The sequence below is a fragment of the Diadema antillarum genome, unplaced genomic scaffold (genome assembly GCF_040938485.1).
Source record: "Diadema antillarum isolate AM-2024a unplaced genomic scaffold, OU_Dant_1.0 scf00000146, whole genome shotgun sequence".
Taxonomy (NCBI): Eukaryota; Metazoa; Echinodermata; class Echinoidea; order Diadematoida; family Diadematidae; genus Diadema; species Diadema antillarum.
In genome coordinates, this window is record NW_027271035.1 from 1362368 (window position 1) to 1388287 (window position 25920).

General features: G+C 41.5%; 1 pseudogene; it reads right to left on the bottom strand.

The window, feature by feature from the left end:
• Positions 1 to 952: 952 nt before the first annotated feature.
• LOC139721628 (uncharacterized) overlaps positions 953 to 25920 on the bottom strand; it is a 39768-nt pseudogene continuing 14800 nt past the window's right edge.

Sequence of the window (25920 nt, forward strand, 5' to 3'; positions counted from 1 at the left end):
CTGCTTTACAGGCAAATTAAAAGCAAGGCTTCGGTGGACCATCTTACTGTGCAGTTTCTTGCCCACATTAACAGTATTTTCCAGTACTTGAAGCTTCTTGGTCCACTAAATATTTGGGGTGACCAAAATATCTTTTTCACATCATACGCCTAAGAACCTTTATCAAAATAGCTGCAGTTCATATGACATTTCTTCATTACACATCTAGCAACTGATTAGTTAATGAGTTGCAACTCATGATAATATAGAGCAAGGGGTTACAAAATCAGTAATACCATTCCAAAGGAACAAAAGGTTAAAAAATAAAACTATAGTATATTAATGTCTCTTGTAGAAGTATTCAGTTCTGCTGTGGTAAAGTGGACATGAAAGCATTCTGACCCCATATGAACATCTCACATAGAGTGATCACACACAGGTTTTTTTAAGAGGAAAAAATCGTAAACTATCAGTCAGAAATGTCCTGTAGGGTAACGTGGAACCTTGGTTGGTTGCATTTTACAGTGTTGAATACATACTAAACATGCACAAGTGACCTCCACTACTTAAATATTTTAGCCATACACAATCTGCATTTAGAGCAACATTATCTCTTCCATTTCTCCACATATTTCTTTGGGCACCAGTGCATCATGCACTAACTAGAGAATATTGTCGAATATGAAAGGATGCTGTTGTTACAAACTTCCCTAATACAAATGCTGGTGTGTTTTTGCTTTTTTGGGAGGGGGTGATGATTTCACAGCACAAACCATGTCAGGGATCATTGCAATTGACAGTCCTTGCAAGTTCTAAATGCCTAGTAATAGTATAAGAAATGTCAGAACTTGAGCATCGATTTTGCATAGTATACTAGTTATACACTGATAGATCATTTCATATATACAGACATCGCATTCAGCTCCTTAGCATTTATTACAATCAAAAGTACCTGTAAACTTATGTAGATGATAGATCTGAAAAAATAATCAAAACTTTTGTAATACAATTGTAAATACAAGCTCTAGAAAGAGATCATTTGCAAACAGGCAAACTATTTAATCCACACTCCACTATCAGCATTTTCAGTTTTAAAAGTGCTATCACTACAACCACTGCATTCCACTTTTTAGTGTGTGTCTTTATGGGGGTGACACGGGCAGGACATGATTATACTCATGATGGTACATGAACAATCAAAAAATGATTGAAAATTTAGCATAATGCTGCAGTTTGCCTTCCAAGGCTACCATGCTACAACCTTGATGTGTTTGCCATCCATAAAAGTCAATAGATGAGCAATAGAAAGAAGTCCATGATTTGTGCCATACAGAACACTTAGATACACCACCCTTTCTTACTTAACACTACTGAGAATCTCCATTAGTGTAGAATACCTTTGTAGAATACACAATATCTTCACCCACAGTGATGCATTCATAAAGCCACAAAGCCGCAACTTCATGAACTGTCCTGTCAGTAGCAGAGTCACAGTCATTCAACCCAGCCATATCATCCTCTGCTCACTTGCCAAAGAACCTAGCCATGGATTTCTGTGAGAAAGAGGGGAAAAGGAGTATGAATTAGAGTTAGCATAACAGATTTTTAAAAGGAAGCTGAGAACACTTTTGAACCTATGTAATTCAAGCAGATTGCTACATTTTTTTTTTCTTCTTCACATTCACAACGAAGATCATGAACAATACTTTTGGCACTTTCCAATTCATAGAATATGTAGATGTGATACTCAAAATGAAAAAACAAAAACAACAACATGTAAATACAGTGCGCTCCTGTTATATTCAACAAACACAGTTATAATGAAATTCAACAAAATGAAAATTCTTATATATCTTTACTTATTCAGCTTTATAACAAAATTTCGATGTAATAAAAGAAAACTGCCTGTGGACTCCATTATAACAGGAGTTGCCTGTACTTTAACACCATCGTAGACCTCGCTGGGTAGGACCTACCATCTTTGAGGGAGTCTTCTCCACTTTGGTCTTGACCTGAGTCAGGCCGGGACTGCCCTTGGCACTGGACTTCTTAGCCAGGGACATCCGCATGGACCTGCGCCTCCTGGACAGCACCTTGGGAGAGAAGCCGACGCTGTACGCAATGCTCTGTCTTCTGGAGGCTGGCTCCTGGGGGGTGGGTGAGGGGGATGAAGAGAAAGGGGCAAAACAACAGATTTCCAAGAATTCAATAGCTGTGTCCTGTTACACATGGCAGATAAAATCTTTTCTGAAACTGGTGATTACAAGCCAGCGCCAGCTGAAGGTGGATGTGTCAAGATAAAATCTGAAACTGATCACACGTCTGAATGCAGTCTTATGTTGGCTCCAGGTGAGAATAAGACAGTTTGAAACACAATGATTCAGTGATTGGCTTACAAGTTATAATCCCTTTCTTTCTTTTCGCTTTGTAAAAGCAATATCAATTATAACTTAGTTATTGATTGTATTTTGAACAAATGATTGTTTTTAAGAAGCACTAGAGCATCTAAACAGTAGAATGGAGTCACAATCAGATGATATTGACAAGTTCAAGCACAGTATTTAGGCAGTTTATTTTGATAAGTATAAAGTTGTTAAAGTGTAAAAGTAAAGAGTAAGAAGTGCGGGTATCAGTAGTCGAGCTGTTATAAACATCCAAAAATCTGTTCATACACAGAAAGCCAGTAGTTCCAGGGATGTTAACATATTATATAACTCCTCTAGATTGAAATATTGATGTTTAATCAAGAAGTCACTTCAATATGAACACATAAAAATGACATAAACAAGATAAAGTGACAACACATACTTGTATCTCTGGAAAGACTGGTTCCTTCTTCTTGGCCTTCTTCTCAGTGACCTTCGACCTCTTGGAATGCAGACTGGAGGAGCTGGAGCTCCCTTCTGGTGACCTGCTCACCAGGCTGGACTTGCTGGTCCTCAAGGAGGCACGGCCTGGATCGGCAGTCTCACTCCTAGACCCTGGTCTGCTGTGTGGACCACCACCACTGCCACCACCGCCACCGCGGCTAGTCTGCTTCGCCAGACTCGACGTGCTCCCCGCCAGGCTCGCTCTGCTGGAGTGGCTGGCCAGGCTAGTCCGGCTGCCAGACTGCGATGCCAGGCTGGCCAAAGACTTCCTCCCGGACAGGCGTGGGCTGCTCCTGGTCCCCGCCAGGCTGGTCTGGCTATTGCACTTGGTGGTCGGCTTGAGGACGTTTGACCGCTGACCCATGGCCGACTGGATGGAGGCGGTCCTCGTGAACCCGTGCCCCCCAGAGGCAGAGGTCGCCGCGGCTTGGTCAGTGGAGATGCAAGAGTGAGAGATGGCCCTCCGGGTCATGACTCCCTTGCCACCTGGAGCTGGGGGCGGGGGCATAGCTTGGCAGGAGGTGGAGCTCCTCAGTTGCTGGGGTTTGAGGGAGGAGGAGAGACAGGCACAAGATTTCATCAGCACATAACCATTGTGAAATATACATTACTTTGCCAGAGCAAGCTGAGAAGCTGGAACAAACATGAACACATATTTCTGTTAGCATCAATACACCTAAAAAAGAGGGGGGGGGGGGAGACATTTAGAAACACATGCAGCAATTATTCACAAGAATTTCCTCCTTTCTCACATTTCATCCGGCCACACCTAGCCCAAAGTCCTAGACACTCCTCTAATGAATTTGTTACAGTTTGTTTTGTAATCATTTCAAACAACAGAATAAATCTTACCACATTACAATTTCATCACACGTAAATCTATGCTTAGCCAGAAATGTGAAGATGTGACACTTGATATATGATCTCATTGTCTTTGATGTGATTAACTCATCCAAATATATTTATGTACACGTCTGTGAGACTATCTCCTCACCTTGGTGACAGGCTGTTCCTCCTTGAACTCATCACTCTTCCTCTTGCGTGAGCTCGGTCTGCTGGAGGTGGCCTCAGAGATTGGAGTGATCCTCCCTGACAGCCTCATACTGGTGCGACGTGTGTCCATGCCGATCCTCAGGTCTGTCTCACTGACCTCCTGCAAATCAAGGAATATGGCTAGGCTCTGGTGAAAGTAGCATTCAGTTGGTGACTTACAACACTAGTATGTGTGTGTGTGTGTGTGTGTGGGGGGGGGGGGGGGGGGGGGGGCAGGGAAGCATTGTTTAACCCTCACCCTAACCTTGACCCTAATCCTCATCCTATAACCCTGACCCTAATCCTCATCATAAAACATAATCTAATCCTCATTCTAACCATGACTTTACTCCACACCATAATTCTTCTTCAAACATATTATAATCCCAACCCTTATCTTACTCTTCACAATAACTCTAGTTCTAATCCTAATCCTAACCCAGGGCTGCACACTAACCCATTTTTCCTACTGGTCCGACCTGTCTGTGACACCAGTAGGTGCCCAGTTTTTCTGTCTGTGACACCAGTAGGTGCCCAGTTTTTCCATTTTTTACTGGTCCATTCCTGAAAAAGATACTGGTCCTACTGTGATTTTTATTGGTCAGGGACCATCGGACCAGTGCCTGTGTGCAGCATTGCCTAACCCTTGGCCCTAACCCCAACCATACTGCAACACCTTACCTCACACACAACCTCATCTACTATGGCATGGTTTGTTTTACTAAGGTTATGTTCATAGAGAGATGTTTCCCCAAAGGCCAAGAGGTTTTCCCCAAAGGCTTGCACCATCAGAATGTGACAAGAAAAAGTGGTACCTGTGGAAGTCTGGTCTGGGTTTCCACTGGGTAAGAGGTCTGAAGATGGGGTCTACAGAGGGTGTTCCGCCGTTGCAACTCCGAGAGACGGTCGTCCCAGTCGACATGATCCGGTTCTTCCTCACAACGGCCAACCAGGAAGAAACCACTTGGACCTGGCAGGGCAAGGAAAGATTTGGATTTGAATAAATACAATGCATGCTTAGTTCTACGGATCCATTTTTTAATCTTTTTTTAATCTAGCATGTTACAGAGAGGAAATAATTGAATTCAAAGACTTCTCAATGAATATTCAGAGAGTTGACAAATTTCATGGCAACATTCCCCTTTGACTTGCAAGATTACACTTCAGGCATGGCCCTTTTCTCATTTTACATATACACTGAAATCTGGCATCATAACAAAAGTGAACCAAATGTTTCTTCCAGCTTATTTCTCTATACTTAGACTATTATAATCTCCACTCTTTCTCTGAATGCATGGAACTATCCTTCAATTCACAGTGCACAAGCCTCCGCTCAGTAAACTTTTGAACAACTTTATTGAATGTCCTATTTGTCACAATCATGATACAACGGGATGGAAAATCTGCCTCATTTGATAAGATGAGTAATTGTATGCTTTATGCTGCTTAATGGAAGATCATGATTTATCAAATATCTTTAACTGTGACTCTCAGATTATACAAGGTCTTGGACCTGACCTGTAGTTCTGTGGGTGTCCAGCGTGTCTCTGCGATTAGAAGTGGCAAACTTTGAGTGACCGCTGGCCCCAAGGTCATCCAGGGTCCTTGCAAAGTTGTCAGGCCAGTCGGCCCCAAGGCTATTCACACTTCCACCCAAGGAGTTTTGGCTCAGGATGCCGCTGATGTCGTCAAACTGAGATCCACTGCGGGAAGAGTTCCTCGACACGCTGCGCTTCGCCGACAGTGTGATTTCAATCCTGGTGCGACCTGTTATGGACAACAATAGATTGATGGTAAACTCCATACATTTTCCGAGGTACCCTCACAATTGTTGAAGATGTAAAGGACCAGGCAAAGATATAGCAACACTTTATCACATAATTAACATATCAACATAATTGCAGAGATGCAAAATATTGATCACAGAATACACTGAAAGAATAACACAAAGATCCTGCACCATGTAATCTGAAAACATTTCTAACAATTTCCATGCATCAGAGCATCAGTACTTCTTTTCTTTTCTCTCTTTTTTAGGACCCTTGCCAAAGAGGTTATGTTTTTGCATATATATGTTTGTATACTTGTCTTTCTGTGGTAAGTATTAAAGGGGGAAAATTGGACAGATTTTGACAAAATTAATCAAAAAAAATGAAAATGAAAAATAGACTATGGAACAACAGAAAAAGAAAATATATATGTGATCTTGGACCAACTCCACAAAGATGATGCTATTGTTTGCAGATTGCGCCACGGTAAAAAATAAAATGTTTTCAGGCTGTTGTAAAGGTATCTAAGAAAAAAAAAATCCAAACCTCTAAAGTGGGCTTATGGACTATAATTTTGATCAACAAAGTTCTTGGTCACAGAACTCTTCACTGTAAACAGTTATGTTGCCAGCACTCACTTCTGGTTGACACAGTACTCCTGTTGGAGGCGACCGAGGCCAAGCTGGCCCTGGACTCAGTCCGGATGGGCGGAGGAGCCTGAAGTCCATCCGTCTCAAGGTCGTCCATGCGGAGGTCACTGTCGTCCTTGTTGTCATCGGGACTGACACCGAGTCCGTCCAAGCTGTCCATGCTGTGGTCGGCGACCGCTAGGTCACGCGTGGTGTTGAGGTCGGGCTGGGACGGGGGTAGGGGAGTGACCATGGCGCTATCCTCACCGGTCTGCCTAGGGGGCGTGATGAACTGTTTCTCTAGGGTCAGTTGCTTCATCTGCTCCAGTTCTGCCTTGAATACCATCTTGGCGATGATGACAACGATAATATTGATCATCAGTTGAAATGGTGATGTCTACAAAAGTTCAAATTCATCTGATTTCGACATGCAATCAATTGCTATATCATTTAATTGCTATGTGAGGCAATAGTTAGAGGCTAGCTGTCTTCTCAGTGCAAATAACTAAGTCATTGAAGAAGTGAGTTATCTAAATGTTCACAGGAATCTATGAGCTAGTTGCCTTGTAACAGCATCGCTTTTCATGTGCTAAGACGCAATTCACTCCTTCCCTAATATCTAGTGCCTGTGTGTACAAAAGATTTTTTTTCTTAACACAATATCAAAGTCTCTGTTTTACCTTATAACTCTTACAGTGTTCAAAAATCTGACAGAATGACAGAATAACTAGCAGTGCTCCCACAGAATATGCCATCACTCCTAAACCAGCATTTTCCATAAGCTGAAAATGATATCTGAGGTCCCCCTGAGGCAATGACCTAAAGATTGTACCATGCTTCTCTTACAGGAAAATACAAAAACAAAAACAAAAACAACAAAAAAGCCTTGATGTGAGACACCATGCAATGATTGGTGTACACTGATAACTTCGAAATGATGATTTTAGAAATAAAAAAAAAGCTTGAATTGCATAAAGACGTGATAACAAATTCAGGACCAGCATAGCTATAAAACCCCCAGGACTGCACAACAGGGACTTTCTGGGCAATGTAAACACTGACGTACAGTGATCACAGTGTAGGCGTGTCTTGCCTCCAAGGACGTGCCCACAAGACAGGACTTACCTCCTGCTTCTCCTTGGCCTGACACACCCCCTGGTATTTGTTCCTTAGTTCCAGGACCTCCACCTCCAGAGCGGACACACGGTTCTGTCTTGCCAGCTCGTTGGAGTCACCTGTAGCACAATGCAGTCAGAACAAATGCAAATATCTTTTTTCAGTTGAAAGTCAGGGAAACGTTATGGAAACCACTGGTCAACTTTCTCATGCAAGAAAATGACAAGCATGTACTGTAAATAACAACTGATAATCTTAAACAAAAATTAACATTTCCCAAGTCCTGATATGTTATAAATGCTCTACAACAAAACATGGTTTGCGGGCATATGAATAGTGCATGCAATGCATTTAGAGAAAGCAATATTTTTTATTTTAACGTAACAATACAGTTCTGCGATCTCTCTCATATGCTTGTCTTTCTAAGTTCTCTCAGCAGACAAGACAATTCATCATGATGTAAAATGAAAAGTTTTACAGTGAAAGGAACTGTATAGTACTGGTTGAGGTGAGGATTCAGCTTGTAACATTTTGCAAGATATTTAGAAGCCACTCTATGAAATGTTAAAGAGCATGCAATTCTAAGGGGAATCAAAAGTTTATTTGATGAAAATTGGTTTTGAAATGACTGAGATATCTAAAAACAAGGTAAAACAAAGAGTCCTAATAACAGTTGTGGTCTGTCAATTTTATTAGGATCGCTTTTTTATACCTCAGCCATTTCAAGACCAATTTTCATCAAGTAAACATTAAATCCTTCTTGAAATTACATTCTCTTTCATATTTCATAAGAGGTTTTTCATTAACTCACCAAAACATGATACAAACCTGACATTAGGTCTCGACCAAAAATATACAATTACTTTAACAACTTTCAGTGAGAAACAGAGATTCAGGAGCACTTACAACTTTACCAATTGCATATGCAACAGGTGCAGAGAATTTGAATGCATTTGTACTAAAACTCTGATGCTTTTTCAAGAGAAACAACTTCATGTCCGAGAAAAAAAAATGCAACTTCTTAACTACAGGAAGTTGATTACGCAGATTAACTGTACTGGGTTGTTTGCTTGTGGTTTAACTCTAGGGAAGCAAAGAAATTCAAAGTCTGTGCTATAAATGTGTGGCACAGCAAAGTGCTTGAAAAGCCTTACCTTGGGCTAGTTTTTCCTGCAGCATGGAGATCTTTTCTTCGTAAAGCTTCTTGTTCTCGTCCCTGATGGCAAGCAGCTCACTCTTGTTGGCCAGACCCTGCTTCAGGCCAGCATTCTCCCTCTGTAGGTTCTCTAGGGCCTGTTGGACCCCTTGGAGGTTGGTCTGACTGTCCTGCTTAATCCGAAGAATTTCCTCCCGCTCTCTCGTCAGATCCTCCAGTCTGACCGTCGCTTGACACAGCTGCCCTTCCCTCTCGTTCAGGGTCCTTCTCGCATCGTCTCGGTCAGCGTCCAGTTTCTTGATCTCCGCTTCCAGTCTGCCGATGTGTCGTTGCTCCTTGTCCAGACCTTCCATGTTGGCCTCCCTGCTCTCTTCAAGCCGCTGCTGGAGACGGAGCTTTTCCTCCTGCAAGTCTTTGATGCTGGTCTCTGCCTGCTTCAACTGTGCCTTCCACTCTTGAAGAGTCCTCCTCACATCCTCCTTGTCGGTTTTCAGTGCCTGGATCTTGGCTTCTTGCTCCAGGGTCTCATTCTGCAGATCTCTTATGGTGGACTTTGCCTGCTTCAACTGCGCCTCCCGCTCGCAGAGGGTCTTCGTTGCCTCTTCCTTGTCCGCATACAGCACCTGGACCTTGGTTTCTTGCTGGAGTCTCTCCTGTTGTAGGTGTTCGACGTTCGTCTTTGCCTGCTTCAGTTGTGCCTCCTGCTCACAGAGTGCCTTCCCTGCGTCTTCTCTGTCTGCTTTCATTTTCTGGATCATCATTTCCTGTTGGAGTTTCAGATTTTGCAGATCTTCAAAGCTGATCTTAAGCTGCTTCAGCTGCGCCTCCAGATCACAAGATGTCTTCTGTGCCTCTTCTTTGCCTGCCGTCAAGGCCTGAATCTTGGTTTCCTGTTCAAGCATCTTGGTTTGCAGATCCTCGAAGCCGGTTCTCGCCAGCTTCAGTTGCATCTCCTGCTCGCAGAGCGTATTCTCTGCTCCCTCCTTCTCTTTGCTCAGAGCCTGGATTTTGGTCTCTTGCTGAAGCATCTCTTCATGGAGGTCTTCATTGCTGGCCCTTGCACTTTTCAGTTGTGCTTCCCTTTCGCACAGGGTCTTCTTCACTTCCTCTTTGTCCGCACTGAGTGTCTGGTGGAAGACGGACTTCTCCTCCTCAAGATCTCGGATGGTTGACCTCGCCCGCTGGAGCTGGTCCTCCTTTATGGCAAGGGATTGCTTGGCTTCATCTCTCTCTCTCCTGAGCTCCTCTGCTTCTCCCTTGGCAATGTCTCGCTGTTTCTTGATGTTCGCCTGGATATGATCACAGCCACAAATTGATGTTTAATTGAACACAATGACAAGAACAAATCACTATTCCTTCCTCAGAGAATGCTTACTACAAAGCAGGAAACTTTTGTGGCATGAAATTTACGCAAATTACCACTGGCATTGAATGCGTATAGTGTGGACAAGAACTTTCATGTGCATTTAATTTTTGCGACTCTTGGCTCTCGCAAAATTGGCAAATTAAAATGCATGTGAAAATCTCTGGTTTTACAGTATTCTGTTTGAAAGAACACAGCAAAGTGTACTTGAATGAAGGCTTCACCATGAGCTATGCATACCTGGCACTAGCAGCCTTCAGTAAGGCAAATGATAATGAACTGTCTCATTATCATAATTGAATGGTATTAAATATTTCAATCAGGAAATCAGCAACATTTTTCAGACATTTTTTATTTAGATTGGAATTACTTCCCGGGTGACATAACAGTCACACAACCAAGCTGGCTGATTTCAAAAGCTGTACCTTCACAAAATCAACTTTCTGATTAGGTTGATGCCCCATGCAACACTAGAACTATAATTTATCTCTTTCTCTCTTATATTCAATGATATACACCATGAAAAACTAAATCTACTCAGGGTTTGACAGATAGAGAGCCTAGGAAAAACACGGGGCAGAAAGTGATCCTGTTGGTTGAATGTTCATTTGAGAGACAAAGCTTAGAGAAGGTGGAAATTCTCACCTCGCTCGTATCCCTCGCCTGAGTCATCTCTTCAATTTTGTCCTTCATCTTCTGGTTGTGGGTCTCGGGACACACCCACGTCATCCGCAGCCCTTCTAGCTCCTGCTCCAGCTTGCGCACACACTGCTGGCTCTCTATCAGAGTTTTCTAATGAGAAAAATTGGAAATAATTCAGGAGAAATAAATGGGATCCAATTTGAGTTACCACATCACACTGGAGCTACTGTCAGGCAAGGAATTTTCACAGCATGGATTTTGTGCAAATACGAGTCAGCAGCCTTTTTCACGGCATGAAATTTTTGCGAATTGCCACTGGCATTTTAATGCATATAGTGTGGACAAGACCTTTAATGTGCACTCTGTTTTTGCAAATTTTCGCTCTTGCACAGTTTGTAACATTAAAATGCACAAACAAATTTCTGGTTTCAGAGTATTGTACTGAGGAGTTTAGTACACTTTCTTTCTTTCTTTTTTTTTTTTGGTGACGCTAGACCAATTCTTGGGCCCATTCCATCAACAGGTTTGCACCTGGCCCAAGCTGCCTTCAGTGCAGTTACTGCGGCAAAAGCTGAGATATAATGCTCAACATAGCCCAATCTATGCTTCATCACTATGGCCATCACTATGATTCATCAATCAAAGTACCTCATTAGTCTGCGTCTCTTGACAGGTTTCCTCGAGGAGATCCTTGAGCCTCTGGTGTGTCTCCGGAGAGACCCAGGTCATGTGCAGCTTGTGCAGCTCAGTCTCGCGCTCCGAGATGCGCTGCTGGAGCTGGGTCAGATTTCCCTGTCAGTGCACAATTTGCAGCAATATGGTTCACTGTTGTTGAAATTTTACAAGGGGCATGAGGATGCGCAGCTATCATTGGAATTGAGGTCTTTGTAGCTCTTGCTTTATCTGTATTGAACTGTATATCACATTCTTGATGAGTCCTGAGCAGAATTTGAGCATGTGGTACATTTGGGAAAATTAAAATATATGACTCATCTCCCCTAAGAGTAAATACCACAAAGAAGTTGTAGTAAATACCAGAGTACAATTTGATGTTTATTAACATTCTTGTCATGGACACACTTAAATTTTGAAAAGCTACTGTCAAGAACAAAAAAAATACAAAAAACAACACAATCACAACAAGAAGAATCATGAGTATTTGCAGGCTTTCAAGCGGGATAATGTAAAAAAGTAGGAATAAAGTAGGAACAAAATCTCTAAAAAAGTAGGAAAAAGTAGGACATAAGAGGGAAAAACTAGGGCATTAAAGAAAAAAAAAGTAGGAATAAGTCAGGACATGTGCAGGCTTTTTGGAGTAGTTTTCGTTGATACTCATCAGAACTCTTGATGTTACATGTAAATCTTAATTTGTACTAACAACCCTGCTACCTCAGCCTCACTTTTGCTCCTGGGAGAGCCTGGTAATTTTGAGCGATGATGAGAGCTGGTTGAGCACTGCTCCAAGTCCTAGGCTGCAATATCAGTGGGATCAATCACATCTGCACAGGAGCAAAAGCTGAGGCTGGCAGCAGTCTTGTAGTTGATTGGTGTGTGATATCCCTCTTTCATGCTGAAGAGGCTCTCCCCACCAGTAAGAATCTGCAACTAGAGTCTACTCATCATTTCTGAACATAAATTATTCAAGTAGCCTTGCACATTTAATTTTTTTGTGGGGTTTTTCACCAAAAAAGTAGGAAAAAGTAGGAAAAAGCAGGATTTTGAGCAAAAAAGTAGGAAAAGTAGGGACAGCAGTAAAAAAAGTAGGAAAAAGTAGGAAAAGTAGGGCCACTTGAAAGCCTGGTATTTGGTTTCACCACCACTCAAAAGACTTAAAAGATGATTTGAGTTTCAGAGTTTTTTGTGTCAGCAAACGGTCTCAACTTGCAGGTTCCAATAGTCCTGACGGTGTTGACTAACTAAATTGAAACGGAATGATTATGTGCTGTGCATGATGTACACTGTAAAACAAAGTAACTGCAAATATATAAGTAAAAGGAGACTGGTGAGATTTTGGTTTTTCTTTTATCTAGTTTTAAAAAAGACATGTTAGCTTTCTATTGTGTCTGGTCCAAACTCTGAGCATATATCTTACCAGTATCACAACCCCTTCAAAAGAGCTCAAGTCAATTGGCTGTGTTTTTTGTTTTTGTTGTTGTTGTTGTTTTTTGTTTTGTTTTTGCTTGTTGTTTTTCTTTTTCTATGTAAAACTACCTCTTGCATAATGATTAGTTACATTAAAACACATACAGAGCTCATTGTTTGCTTTCTTCTTTTTTTTTCCTTCAGTAAAACTTCTCTTTGGCTTTCCGATTAGTTACACAAAAGGCGCGGTCAGACTGGCAAAAGATCAAGAAGTTTAACATCCCGATCTTTAAGATCTCGAAGTTTTGCCAGTGTGACCGCAAACTTCCCGCGAAACTTCTCGCGAAACTTCTCGATCTGTTTGCGGGCGGTGTCTCCGAAGCGCGAGACCATTGTCATGTACAGATGTGCATTGTTACGTCACAATCACTAGCCATCGGACGGCGCACTCTTTTTGCGCGCATATGAATGGCCCAAACTTCGCGATCTTGAACTTCTCGATCTTTTGCCAGTCTGACCGCGCCTAAAGACATACAGTGCTCATCCTTTCAGCCAACACAGCACATCTCCCTCCATCAGCAAAACATTCCACAGAAATCCTCCCCTCCCCGTTCTCACCTCTAGTTCCTGTTTCTGCCGACACGCCTGCTCATACATGCCCTTCATCTGTTGGTGGACCTCGGGCGACGCCCAGGTGGTGCGCAGCTTCTGCAGGTCCAGCTCCACCTCCTTCGAGCGCTGCTCCCTGACTTTGCCCTTGGAAATCTCTTCTCCCAGCTTCTTCACGTCCATCTTGAGTGATAGATAGAGAAAGACAGAGAGAGATAAATGAATAAACAGCTGAAGAGGCAAAAAACTAGGCAAACATTGATAGGAGTTATCAGTATCATTTAACGAATTGATAGATGTATGTGTTTTTCTGTTGACTTTTTGGGATGATTATTGACCCCAAAAACAGATGTCAGTTCAGAATTAAAGGGTGTGTACAGTTCTGGTCGAGGTGAGAATTTAGCTTTTAACGTTTTGCGAGATATTCAGAAACCACTCTATGAGATGTCAAAGAGCATGCAATTCTAAAGGGTATCAAAAGTTTATTTGATGAAAATCGGTTTTGAAATGGCTGAGATATCCAAAAACAAGGTGAAACAAAGAGATCCTAATCAAGTTGTAGCCCGTCCCCTTTTATTATTATCACTTTTTTGGATATCTCAGCCATTTCAAAACCATTTTCCATCAAATAAACGTTGAATCCTTCTTAAAATTACATGCTCTTTCAAATTTCATAAGAGGTTTCTCATTATCTCACTTAGAAATGTTCAAAACATGAATCCCTTACCTCAACCAGTGGGGGGGGTGTTTGTCACTTCCCAACACAATTGATGTATGAATTATTCATGTATTCATGAGTCAATCCCAGATGGTATGCTAATGAATACTGCCCTACTTTAGAAAAAGGAAGCAAGTGACATGTACTATCCAAATTTGAGTTATTGATGTTTTCATAATTCACATAATGAGCTCTTCTTCCAGGCCAAATTTCATGTAGAAACACTCATCCTTTTAAGAGATATGTTAGATAAGACATCATCATAGTCCATTGACATCAGTGTAAATGACAGACACATTTTGCTCTTTTACGAGAAATGTCACTTTTGACACTTGTTTCCTTTTGCCAAAGAAGGGCAGAATTTTTTTTTTCTCTCCTTGTTTGTTGCATTTTTTTCTATCTTTCTTTTCTCCTACCTCCCGAGTGAAAGATGGATTTGTGAAGCGCTGTGATACATATGTACTATTTGTAAGAGCGCTATAGAGATACTAATATTGTATTGTATTGTATTGTAGAATAACGTGTCATCACAGGCAGTGCAGGTTGGATTATGTAGCAAGATTATGTAGCAAAGAGATATGTTAGATAAGACATCATCATAGTCCATTGACATCAGTGTAAATGACAGACACATTTTGCTCTTTTACGAGAAATGTCACTTTTGTCACTTGTTTCCTTTTGCCAAAGAAGGGCAGAATTTTTTTTTTCTCTCCTTGTTTGTTGCATTTTTTTCTATCTTTCTTTTCTCCTACCTCCCGAGTGAAAGATGGATTTGTGAAGCGCTGTGATACATATGTACTATTTGTAAGAGCGCTATAGAGATACTAATATTGTATTGTATTGTATTGTAGAATAACGTGTCATCACAGGCAGTGCAGGTTGGATTATGTAGCAAGCCGGAGATATGCATATGGTCTTTATGCATATTGATTAGATGCTGAAGTCACTGTGAGCAATGCGGTTGCAGATTGGTCGCTATCTTTTTGGTAGCAAAATCGACAAGGGACAAGATTCAACATAAGAAATTAATATCAGGTTCTAAATGGCCTCGTAGCTGGGCCACTCAGTCTTGCATTCACTCATTCCCTCGCAGTTAGTCTCTCTTCCAAGCCTCAGCCATGACGCCTTGTCAAAAGGCTAAACAAAAAAACAGAAAAACACACAAAAAAATGCTTTCAGATTTCTCTTCTAACACTGCGTATTATCATTTCCTCTTTACCTCCAGCTGCTGTTTCTGTCGACACACCTCCTCATACATATCCTTCATCTGTTGGTGGACCTCGGGCGACGCCCACGTTGTCTGGAGTTTCTGCAGCTCCGCCTCAATCTCCTTCCCATGCTGCTCCTGGACTCTGCCCTTTGAAATCACCTCTTCACATCTCTTCAGCTCAGTCTAGGGTGTGAGCACACGGGATGGATATACAGACATACAGAAAGACAGAGATACACACAGCAGATAGCAGATCAACAGTGAGATGAAAGACACACACACACACACACACACACACACACACACACACACACACACAGTCATATAAGAATAGAGTGACTAAGAGGGAAAAGTTTATTTGTGTATTACGTATTATTTCCAGGAATTTCATATCCTATGATGAGTGTTCTTTGTTTCCTTTTCCCTTTAACGTTTTTATTCTGAATGCAGTCTGAAACTACATGTGTCTATTGGTCTATTCTCTTCTCAAAATCTTCCATTTCACATATTTCTTTGTGCAATAACTGTGAGTAATTAAGAATCAAAACATATGAGTTTCCAATGATGTGAATAAGAGATTATCTACCCTGAGAAGTATATCATGGGTGTTCAATGGGGCATTGAGAGACAAGAAAGTTGTGGGGTGAGTACACCATGTAAATATTTGTCTACAAAGAAACCAACAGAAAGCTGAGGACAAACAATTCTAAATTCTTATTCTGGAATGTTAATTGATGGTATGGTTTTGGTTGAGATGGGGCTATTTTTTGTGAGATAGTGAGAAACCTCTTCTGAAATATAAAAGAGCATACAATTCTAAGAGGAATCCAAATTTATTTCTTGAAAATCAGTCTTGAAATGGCTGAGATATCCCAAAACAAAGAGGTCCTAAAGAAAGGTGTGACCCACCTTTTATCACAACCACTTTGTTTTACTTTGTCTTTGGATATCTCAGCCATTTCAAAACTGTTTTTCACAAAATGAATTTGAATTCCTCTTAGAACTGTATGTTCTTTGATATTTCAAAATGGTTTATAATTATCTCACAAAAAATTAAATCTGAATCCCTCATCTCAACCAAAACTATACCATCCCTTTAATGTGTCCTAAAGGCCTCACCTCCATTTCTTGCTTCTGTCGACAGGCTTCCTCGTACATGTCCTTCATGTGATGGTGGACCTCGGGCGACGCCCAAGTTGTCCGGAGCTTCTGTAGTTCTGCCCCCATCTCTTTTGAGCGTTGCTCCCAGACCTTGCCCCTGGAAATCACCTCTTCACACTCCTTCACATGAACCTGGGGTGAGTGATGGAGGGATCATGGAGAGGAAGCAGGACAGAGGCAGGGGTGAGAAAGAGAGAAAATAGATTCATATGAACGAGATCTCCGATTCATTGAAGCTCGGTGGTCTAGTGGAGATGACGCCTGTCCGGAGATCAGGAGGTCGTAGGTTCGAATCCTGCTCTAGTACATACATCCATGATTTTTTTATCATGGCTACTACCGAAACACTGATCAATTCAGTGCTTAGTAACATCGATGTAGGGAAAGTTGTCAATCAGTGGCAGAGATCATTGATGTTGCAAACACAAAGAGTTTGATCTCAAAATGGGCTAAGTCTCATTTTCAAACATTTCAAAGTAAGTCCAGCATCAGACTGAGCAAATAAAACCTTTCTAGGGATACCTTACTTGTAAAACAATCAAAAATATACTTCAAGTTATGGTTTGGAATATCCCATATTTTCAAATTTTTCAAAACTACCTCAACAAGATTGAGTTTTCTAGCCATTGAATGTTCTCTTTCAACCACTCCTTGCTATCTATCAGTTATCTGTCGCCACTTGCAATATACCTTTGCTCTAGGAAACATGAACAATGCATACCAACTTGATTGCTAAATGAGGCAGCAATCCATTTCAGCTACCGAGGACATCACAACCACGGACAGAAATTCACAAGAACCAAACAAGTTCATATCAGTCTTTCTTAACTAAGTGTACTGCATCCTTTTGCTCTTTACCTCAAGTTCCCGTTTTTGGAGGGAGGCCTCCTCATACATGTCCTTCATTTGTTGGTGGACCTCAGGCGACGCCCAGCTAGTCTGGAGCTTCTGCAGCTCTAGTTCCACCTCCTTTGCCCGCTGCTGCCAGACTTGGCCCTCGGATATCTTGGCTTCACTCTCCTTCAGTTCCGCCTGAGGGTAAGCATGAGATATAGAAGACGAATAAGCATATATTCAGACAGGTAGAATAATAACTGGAAAAGTGAGCAAGGAAAGTGAACTCAAATTTTGCCTTCAGGTGCTTGCAAAGTTCTAAACTTTGATTTGAAATTCGCAACCCTCATTTCTCACTGGAGTCATGATGAACACAGCACTATATACTCTCCGTACACCCTGGTAGACCAGGTAGACCATTTCAGCTTTATCTGTGTACATCTATGCATCAATATGAAGCCCTCGTAACTATCATTGTATTCAAGATTATTGTTATTGGTGTTTTGGATATGTAGCTGACACTATGAACAACACCACTGACCCAATAACGTCTATCCCTGCAGATTCCATGACATTTGCTCCTGCAACAATTGCTCCCATGAAATATCTGCATGCTAAACCAAACATAAAACCTACCCACAAACATTGCTGTATTTCCCAATCCTAATCCTAGTCCTCACATCAAACTAAAATCCCATCATGACCTTCACCCTAAGGGTGGGATTTCACGGAGCACGCGAACGATTTGCGAAGGACGCGAATGACAAAATCCAACATTCGTATTTTAGTCTGCAAAAGTTCGCCAAACGAACGTGAGGGTTCGGAAGCGTCGTCAGTTGTTCGCGAATGTCGTTTTTACTTCGGCGAGAATTTCAAAAAAGTTTGAAATTTTTTGCGAACCTTTTCCGCACACTTGGTCGTGATTTGCTCGTGAATTGTTCTCGAAAGTGTCTTTAAAGCCTCGTCTTATGCGCAAGACCTTCGCAAGACACGCGCGATGTTCGCAAAATGTTCGTGAAACCCCAAACAGACTCCGAAACTTTGGAGAATGTCTCGCGTATGTTACGCGAAATCTGCGAAGTTTTTCCGATCATTTTACGACGTAATCGCAAATTGTTCGCGTACCTTTTGAGACATTCTCGCGAACGTTTAGCGCACGTTTGGGGGATGTATGACTTATACGTTTTCTACAGATAAAAATCGTAGCATATAACATCTAAACATCAAAGAATTATTAACAACTATATATATCATAATAAGAAGTATAGTAGAGAAAGAAATGTTTGATATACAAAAAAAATCGCAGAATACACTTAAAATTAATCTTAAGTATGTAAAATTTCATTTGAACTATAGAGATTACATGTATGTGTCGGAGGAACTGAAAAAAAAATCAAATGCTCGTTACTAGTGGAGATAGGTATTAGGAAAAAGAATGTAGGCAAGCACACGATAGAGAAATGAGAGAAAAAGAAAGGAGAAATAGAGGAAAGAAAAAAATTCAACTCAAGACAGCTTCCACCTCTCCTTGGGTACATTTTCTCCCATGATTATTGGAAATGTTTCGTTGTTCGCATTTCCGTTGCGTGTTCTTCGTGTACGTAACATGCTGTACTTTAGCAATGATACACACGACATTCGCACAAACGTCGTGGAAAAATCGCACAAAATGCGCAAGAATAGTTTTCGGCTTCATTGTCGGAACACATTCGGAGGAAAACTTTTCCGAATGTTGGATTTTGTCATTCGCGTCCTTCGCAAATCGTTCGCGTGCTCCGTGAAATCCCACCCTAACCCTGTCCCTGAAGAAAATTTTAAGACTGGAGTAATTGTCGCAAGAACAAATGTCGCATCACCATTCCTGTGATCCTCATGTTACATTCATCATCATGACTATCATATATATAATAATCATCACTACATGTACTTCCCCTTGGCTCAGAGTATACACCAAAGAGCTTTTCCCCAGTGACTGCTAGAGTGGGGACTCTTCATACGCCCTGTACTACTGTTTTGTGATTGCACAGGGAGCACTGGATGACGATGAGGCGGTAGGCTCATCCCTCGTGCTAACATGCTAGCAAACGAGCAACCGAGGAGCAGCCAAATCAAGAAGTGCGTGCTTGCGTAAAAGTTCAAAATTTTGCGTAATACGCGCTGTAAAATGTTACTTCAATACGTAAAGTCCGCCATTACTAAGTGGGTAATGGCAGCCCCGATGAAATCACTGACACCATTGTAATAATAGTTCGCCCCCCTCTAGTGGTAGGGAGGCAAAAATCTCTTTGGTATACCCCCACTGGCCCTCTCACCATCAACTCCTGCTTCTGTCGACTGGTCTCTTCATACATGTCCCTCATCTGCTGGTGGACCTCTGGGGAGGCCCAGGTGGAGCAGACTTGCTGGAGGTCCTGCTGGATCTTCTGCTCCCTCGCAAGGCAGCTTGTAATCTCTTCCTGACTCTGTTTTAGCTGGACCTGGAAACAGTTGTCAGGGAGTATACATTTCAGATAATCAAAGTTCAGAGCATCTACTTGATATAATACAGTAAGACCAGAAATGTTCACATGCATAAAATAAACTGTTGCGAATTTTGCAAAGGGCCGAGATTCGCAAAAGTAAAGTGCATGCAGAAGATTTTGTCCACACAAGGCATTGAATGTAAGTGCCAATTTTCAAAAGTTTCATGCCTCAAAGAAAGACCATCGGCTCTAATTCACAAAAGTTTCATGCTGTGAATGATTTTGGTTGTACAGTGTATGTCAATGCAAGTGTGTATGGTTTGCATAAAATTTGCCTTGCTAGCCCGATGTGTGTGACAAGAGGAAACAGCTAGTTCATTCACCTTTTCACCCTGATGGTTCTGGGCTCTTTATTAAAATATCATAAATAATAAATATTTTCTTCAGACTGGTACAATGCTTTCTCAGTTTTCCAGCAAATCATTTTACGAAAAGTATAAGATATTTGTTGTGTGAAGAGAAGATCTGAAAGCAAACACAACATCCATACATACAATTAAGCCATTCCCTAGATAAAGCGGTTTACCTAACCAAGAGACAAGGGGTTAGACCAATTGGAGCAAAGTTCCATACATTACTCAGCAACTGGTTCTCTTCTCTTGTTATCATGTGACCACTGAATTTACACAATGACCATCATCATCTCACTGGCCAGCTTGAAACAGTTGGTGAGAGCAGCTATATGTACAGCACAGCTGCATAAATCCCTCAGCCCATGGTTACTCTTTTCTTTTGTGGCAATCTTACTGTCATAAACACCATCTTCATCTCTGTACCTTATTGACTGTTCCAACTGGATAGGGGTTTGGTGAGTAACTTACAGACTCCATACCTTGTCTGGCCATCAATGGTCATCATAACTTCTTGTCAGACGGCCATCTGACAATCACACTTGCCAAACCATGTGATGCTGCCCTGAACTGGATCAGCAGCTTGGATATAAACCTACAACCTCCCCTTGTATGCGTCATACAACAGAAGAAGAAGGTGCACATGCATTCTCACCTCGCTTGCTTCATTGACCCGGCAGGACTCTTCGTATAACTCCTTGAGTCTCTGGTGGGTCTCAGGTGGTGCCCAGGTCGTACGCAGCCTTTGTAGCTCCTGCTCAAGTTCGCTGACCCTCTGCTCCGTGATGACACCCAGGGATTCTCCCTCAGATGGAGCAGACGCTACGGGGAAAGGGGGAGAAGAGAAGGATAGGGTTGAGAAGTGGAAAATGTATTCTGTCTGCCTACAGGGCATTCTTTTGCTATAATCCACATTAGAGATAATAAGTCATTGGCAAGTCTCTAAAAGATATCCTAATATCACAAACATTTACACGAGTTCGTAGATTTGTGACAATATCATGCCTGAATAAAAGAAGTCATATTTTGCAAGTCAGCCACTTATATTAAGTCCTTGTATAGAAAGCATTTGGTGTTGTCAATGCTATTTTAAAAAATTCCTTTTTTCTTTTCAGTCAAAGTACTGGAACTGCATAATGAAAAACTTAAAACTATTTAATTTCTATGTTAATGCTCAACAGTTCCCTTATTCTCTCCTCAACGATTCCATGTAAATCAGGACATCTAACATGCATGTGTATTAAAATGTAAGTCTGCTTAACCCGTTGAGGGGAGTCTTGAGTATGCTCGTGCAAGTGTCTATGGGAAAGGCATGTTGTGCAGCAAAATCAGCCCATCCTTAACAGGTTAATGTCAGTTTGATTGCTACATCATATTTGGAATGATGCCTGCAGAAACAGAACCTAACCGTTCCCCTTTGAAAAATAAAAATATATATATTTTGATTACCCTGCATTAGCTGCTCCTCCAACAGCGCTATTTTCTCTTTCAGCATTTGCTGGCTGGTCTCCGTCGTGTGGGCCATCTCTTCCCGTCCTTTGAGGGCGCTCTCCAACTCGTCCTGAAGGCGGCAGTTCTCCCGGTGCAGTTCGCCGAGGTTGAGTTCCGAGCGGCGCAGCCTGACCCGGCTCTCCTCAAACTTGCTCTTGATGGTTTCGTGGTCTTTCATCTGTTATTGAGAAATGCCAAGGTAAATTACCACTACTATTAAAGGTCAGGGGCCCGTTTCATAAACTTGTTCGTAAAGTTACGAACAACTTACATGCGACTGGTGATCAGCTCTGATGTGCTATACTTATCAGAATTTCCATAATTTAGCACAAGAACTGATCACCAGTCGCTCGTAAGTCATTCGTAACTTTACGAACAGCTTTATGAAACACCCCCCAGGTAGTGTAAAGATACCATGGAGTGGGAAGGCTGGCCTGGTTCGAATATACATTCCAGGAATCCCTTTTGATGAATTATGTACAGCTTTACCATTGATCTGCATGTAAGTACACACACACCCAAAGAACTTCAACTCGAACTGGAGTCAACCGTTAGAAATGAGTGCATGCTTCAATGGACATATTGGCTGACCAATGCTATTCATGGTTTTTTAATGTACCTCAGAAGGACAGTGAATGAATTGGGCCAGCCACGAATCCCCACGTTACAGGTCTTTACAACACGTTTGCAATAATCAAACTTTCGTCACAAAACAGGGATCTCAAGAACAAACTTAGACTGGGCACATAAATGACTATAGAGTCCCTCCTGACATTTACCGTACTTCATTTCTTACCATGTACTTCAGCTGGTGTCTCTCAGACAGAAGTTCTTCATTCTGTTTCTCAAGATGATCTTTGTCCATCTTGAGCTCTGCCTTTTTGTCCAGTAGCTTCTTGAGCCTGGTAGAACAAAAAAGATATACTGGTATACAATATTTTTTCACTATGGAAAAATGGAAAATTATGATTCATGTCGGCATATCAACTGAGAAATAAAGACTTATCATGTGAAATGTAATGTAGATTAGACACTTAGAATCCTGGTTTCAATCCAATTGTCACAGCAGTCATACCACATACGTTTGTACATTATAAAAATGTGGTAAATTTCACCATCTGCTCAATGACACCAACACACTGTACTGGACCAACTAACGAATCTTTATAACGCAGAAAAAAACTAGAAATGTTGCTATGGCGACTGGTATGCCTCCGCCATAATGCATGGTTATCCGAATAGGTCTATAGCACAATGTCTTGACAATGTGTGATGACAGTTTCACATAACTGGCAAAATATTAAAATGACAGGTTTGTCACAAATGCATTGAGTGTTCATTTTCCTTAATCTAGGTTTATTTGGATGAATGGCTATACTGTCTAAGAGTGCAAGTATTTGGGGATTTGAGGATTTGTACCCAACTTTTGACCCTTTTATAAGTTTAAAGAAGAAGTGAAATTTAGCACTTTCACCTGACATTTGACCTTTTGGCAAGAAACTTCCAAGAGAATCTGTATTGGATAATACATGCATACACTAAGTTTCAAGAAAAAATCATGCAGGCATTGCATAGATAAGATAGAAATAATCACATTTTGATGAATTGACCTTAACCTTTGACCCATGACCTTTGACCCATGACCCCTAAATTCCCTACATGATCACTGCCAGTCAGTACATGCATATATACTAAGTTCCATGAAGATACCTTGAAATATTTGTGAGATATGGAGAAAAAAGTGAAAATTTAACATTTTCACTTGACCTTTGACCCTTGACCTTTGACCTCATGACCCAAAGCGCTCTCTGGGGAATCTCTATTTGGTAGTTCATGTATACACCAAGTTTAAAGAAAATACCTCCAGGCATTGCATAGATATAGGGGAAATAGTGAAATTTTCAGCATTTGACCTTGACCTTTTGACCTTTGACCTTGAGCATGTGCGCCCAACAGTTGATTGGCACAACTTCGCCCACTCATACATATACATGCCAAGTTTCATTAGGATACCTCAAACTGTTTTTTAGATACGCTGTCCACAAAATTGATTAAGGACGGACGGACGGACGGACAACCCGAAAACATAATGCCTCCGGCGACACTTCGTGGCGGAGGCATAAAAAAGATTGGTAATACAAACAGAGCTAAACTAGCAAAATATATATTAGTTTATTACACACCTCCATCAGTTTGGGGAGACAAAGAATGTATCATATGTTGAGATCTGTAGATAAGTTCCTAATCTACTGGAATGAGACTGGGACCATGACTACAGGCTGGAGACCACAGCATATCTATCATGTGATTACAACAATGACTTAGTGAAAAACTGAGCAAAAGAGAAAAGGATTTTATTGGGATTCAAACCCGAGACCTCCGGACAGCTAGACCGGTGTTCTACCGACTGAGCTATAGAAAGCCCTAGTACAGTTTTCGTCCTAGAAACCCTTAATTCTCAATGACTGTGACAATCTGTGTCTTGTTTTTCTGTATCTATTTTGACCAAAGACTGGAAAAATTAACTCGGAAGTGAGGAGAGTAAGGGCAGAAAGATGAAAGGAGCTCACTGTGCAACTTCTCTCTCGCTCCTTCTCAACTCATCCTTGACTGCCTGGAGTTCGTCGACCTCGTCCTTCAGCTTCTTAAGTTCCTTGACCTGTTGGTTCAGTTCTCGGAGCTGGCCGTCTGCAGGAATGAACAAACAAAATATGTGTACTGTGTAACATTTGATTTAACTATGTGTGTAGACTTATTGGTAGGCCCTATTGTAATTTAATTGTATATGATAGGGCCTCATCCATGTCAAGCTTTGCTTATGATGATGGTCCCCTGTGTTAATTTCTCCCTTTTTTCACACACAACTACAGTACACATTATAATATTTCTTTGAATTTATATGTATAAGGGACAATATTGTTATGAAATTGGCAGTTCATGTATTGATTTGTATGTTCTTACTTCTTGGGGGGGGGGGGGCATACTCTGTATCAATTTCTATTGATTTCTCATTGTACTTTGAGAAAAATAATGCAGAAATAAACCAAATCAAAGCATGTGCAGAGAAATTGCAACATCAAATGAAGCCAGCATGTACATGGAGGATATCACATGACTCAGCTACCTCCTCAACAGTTTCACATTGAGAAGCTGTAAATGCCATGGCAAGAAAAGAGAAACATCTTTTGGCTACCTCTGTAGTTGCTGGAATGATTTCAAAATCAATTTGTCCTACGCAGGGCTGACTCAAAGTTTTGTCCTTCACCAGTTGTATTCATCCCATGCTTCTTTCAATGATACATTGAAAGTTTTTCTCATAAAAAAGGTAATTATGCATCATTGATAAGACTGTGACCAAGAGCATACACAATTACGTACATAAATGTGGTACTACACACTACAAGATCCCATGATCAAGTTATATGCATTAAATTGCTGATTTCCTGCTGGTATTACTGCAATAAACCTTTCCTCATTCCTCAGTCATGTGACAGTGTGTTCTTCTTTCATATAGTCTTTATTCAAAGCAGAGAACCTCTTAATAACGGGCAATACAGCAAAATACTGCAGCACAGTAGAAAAGGGAAAAAATCACCTCCGGGTGTGGCATTCTACACAGAAATCTCACCTCTACATTGACACAGGGAAGAAAGCTGACATGCCCTGTCCTGTTTATGATAGTATATCCTGAGATTTGACTACAGGATGCTACGAACCTACCTGCCCTGCTTGCCAGGGCAAGTGAACTTCACTTTAAAATTCAAGTGACATGAACAGGCACTTGCCTGCTCAAAGTATAAGGCCCTTGCCCAAATGACGATTCAAGCAAGTGGGTTGGAAATGAAATGACATTTGAATGCCCTGGACTATTACAGTCATACTCCTGCCTCTTGCTTTCCTTAGCTTTCTATAACACATGATACTCTGCTACCATCCACCACATAGAAAGCACCATCACCACTGGTCTCTGATGTATCTGGATATCTCGTAGCCCTACTCACGCTGTACAAACAAGTGAAGCCACCACGCCACCATCTTACCAGGCACACTCTATGGGGATTTGCACACATTTTCCAGCAGAGACTGTCACCAAGATCACATAACGTTGTGAGCCTCGTACACAAATGTATGGGCTTTGTGCATGGTAAGATGGCGGCGCGGTGGCTTCAAAGCAATTGGCCTATGAGATATCCAGATACCTAGAGATAAGTGACCACCATTAGCTTGCTCTACCTTTAACCCCAATCTCCTTGTTCTGCATCTGGACTTCCATCTCCAGGTCTTGTCTGAGGGCACTCTCGGCTGCAAGCTTTTTCTCCAGACATCGCAGGCGGTCGTGGAGTCTGCGGTTGTTGAGCTGGAGGCATGGGAGGGAAGATCTTTGCAC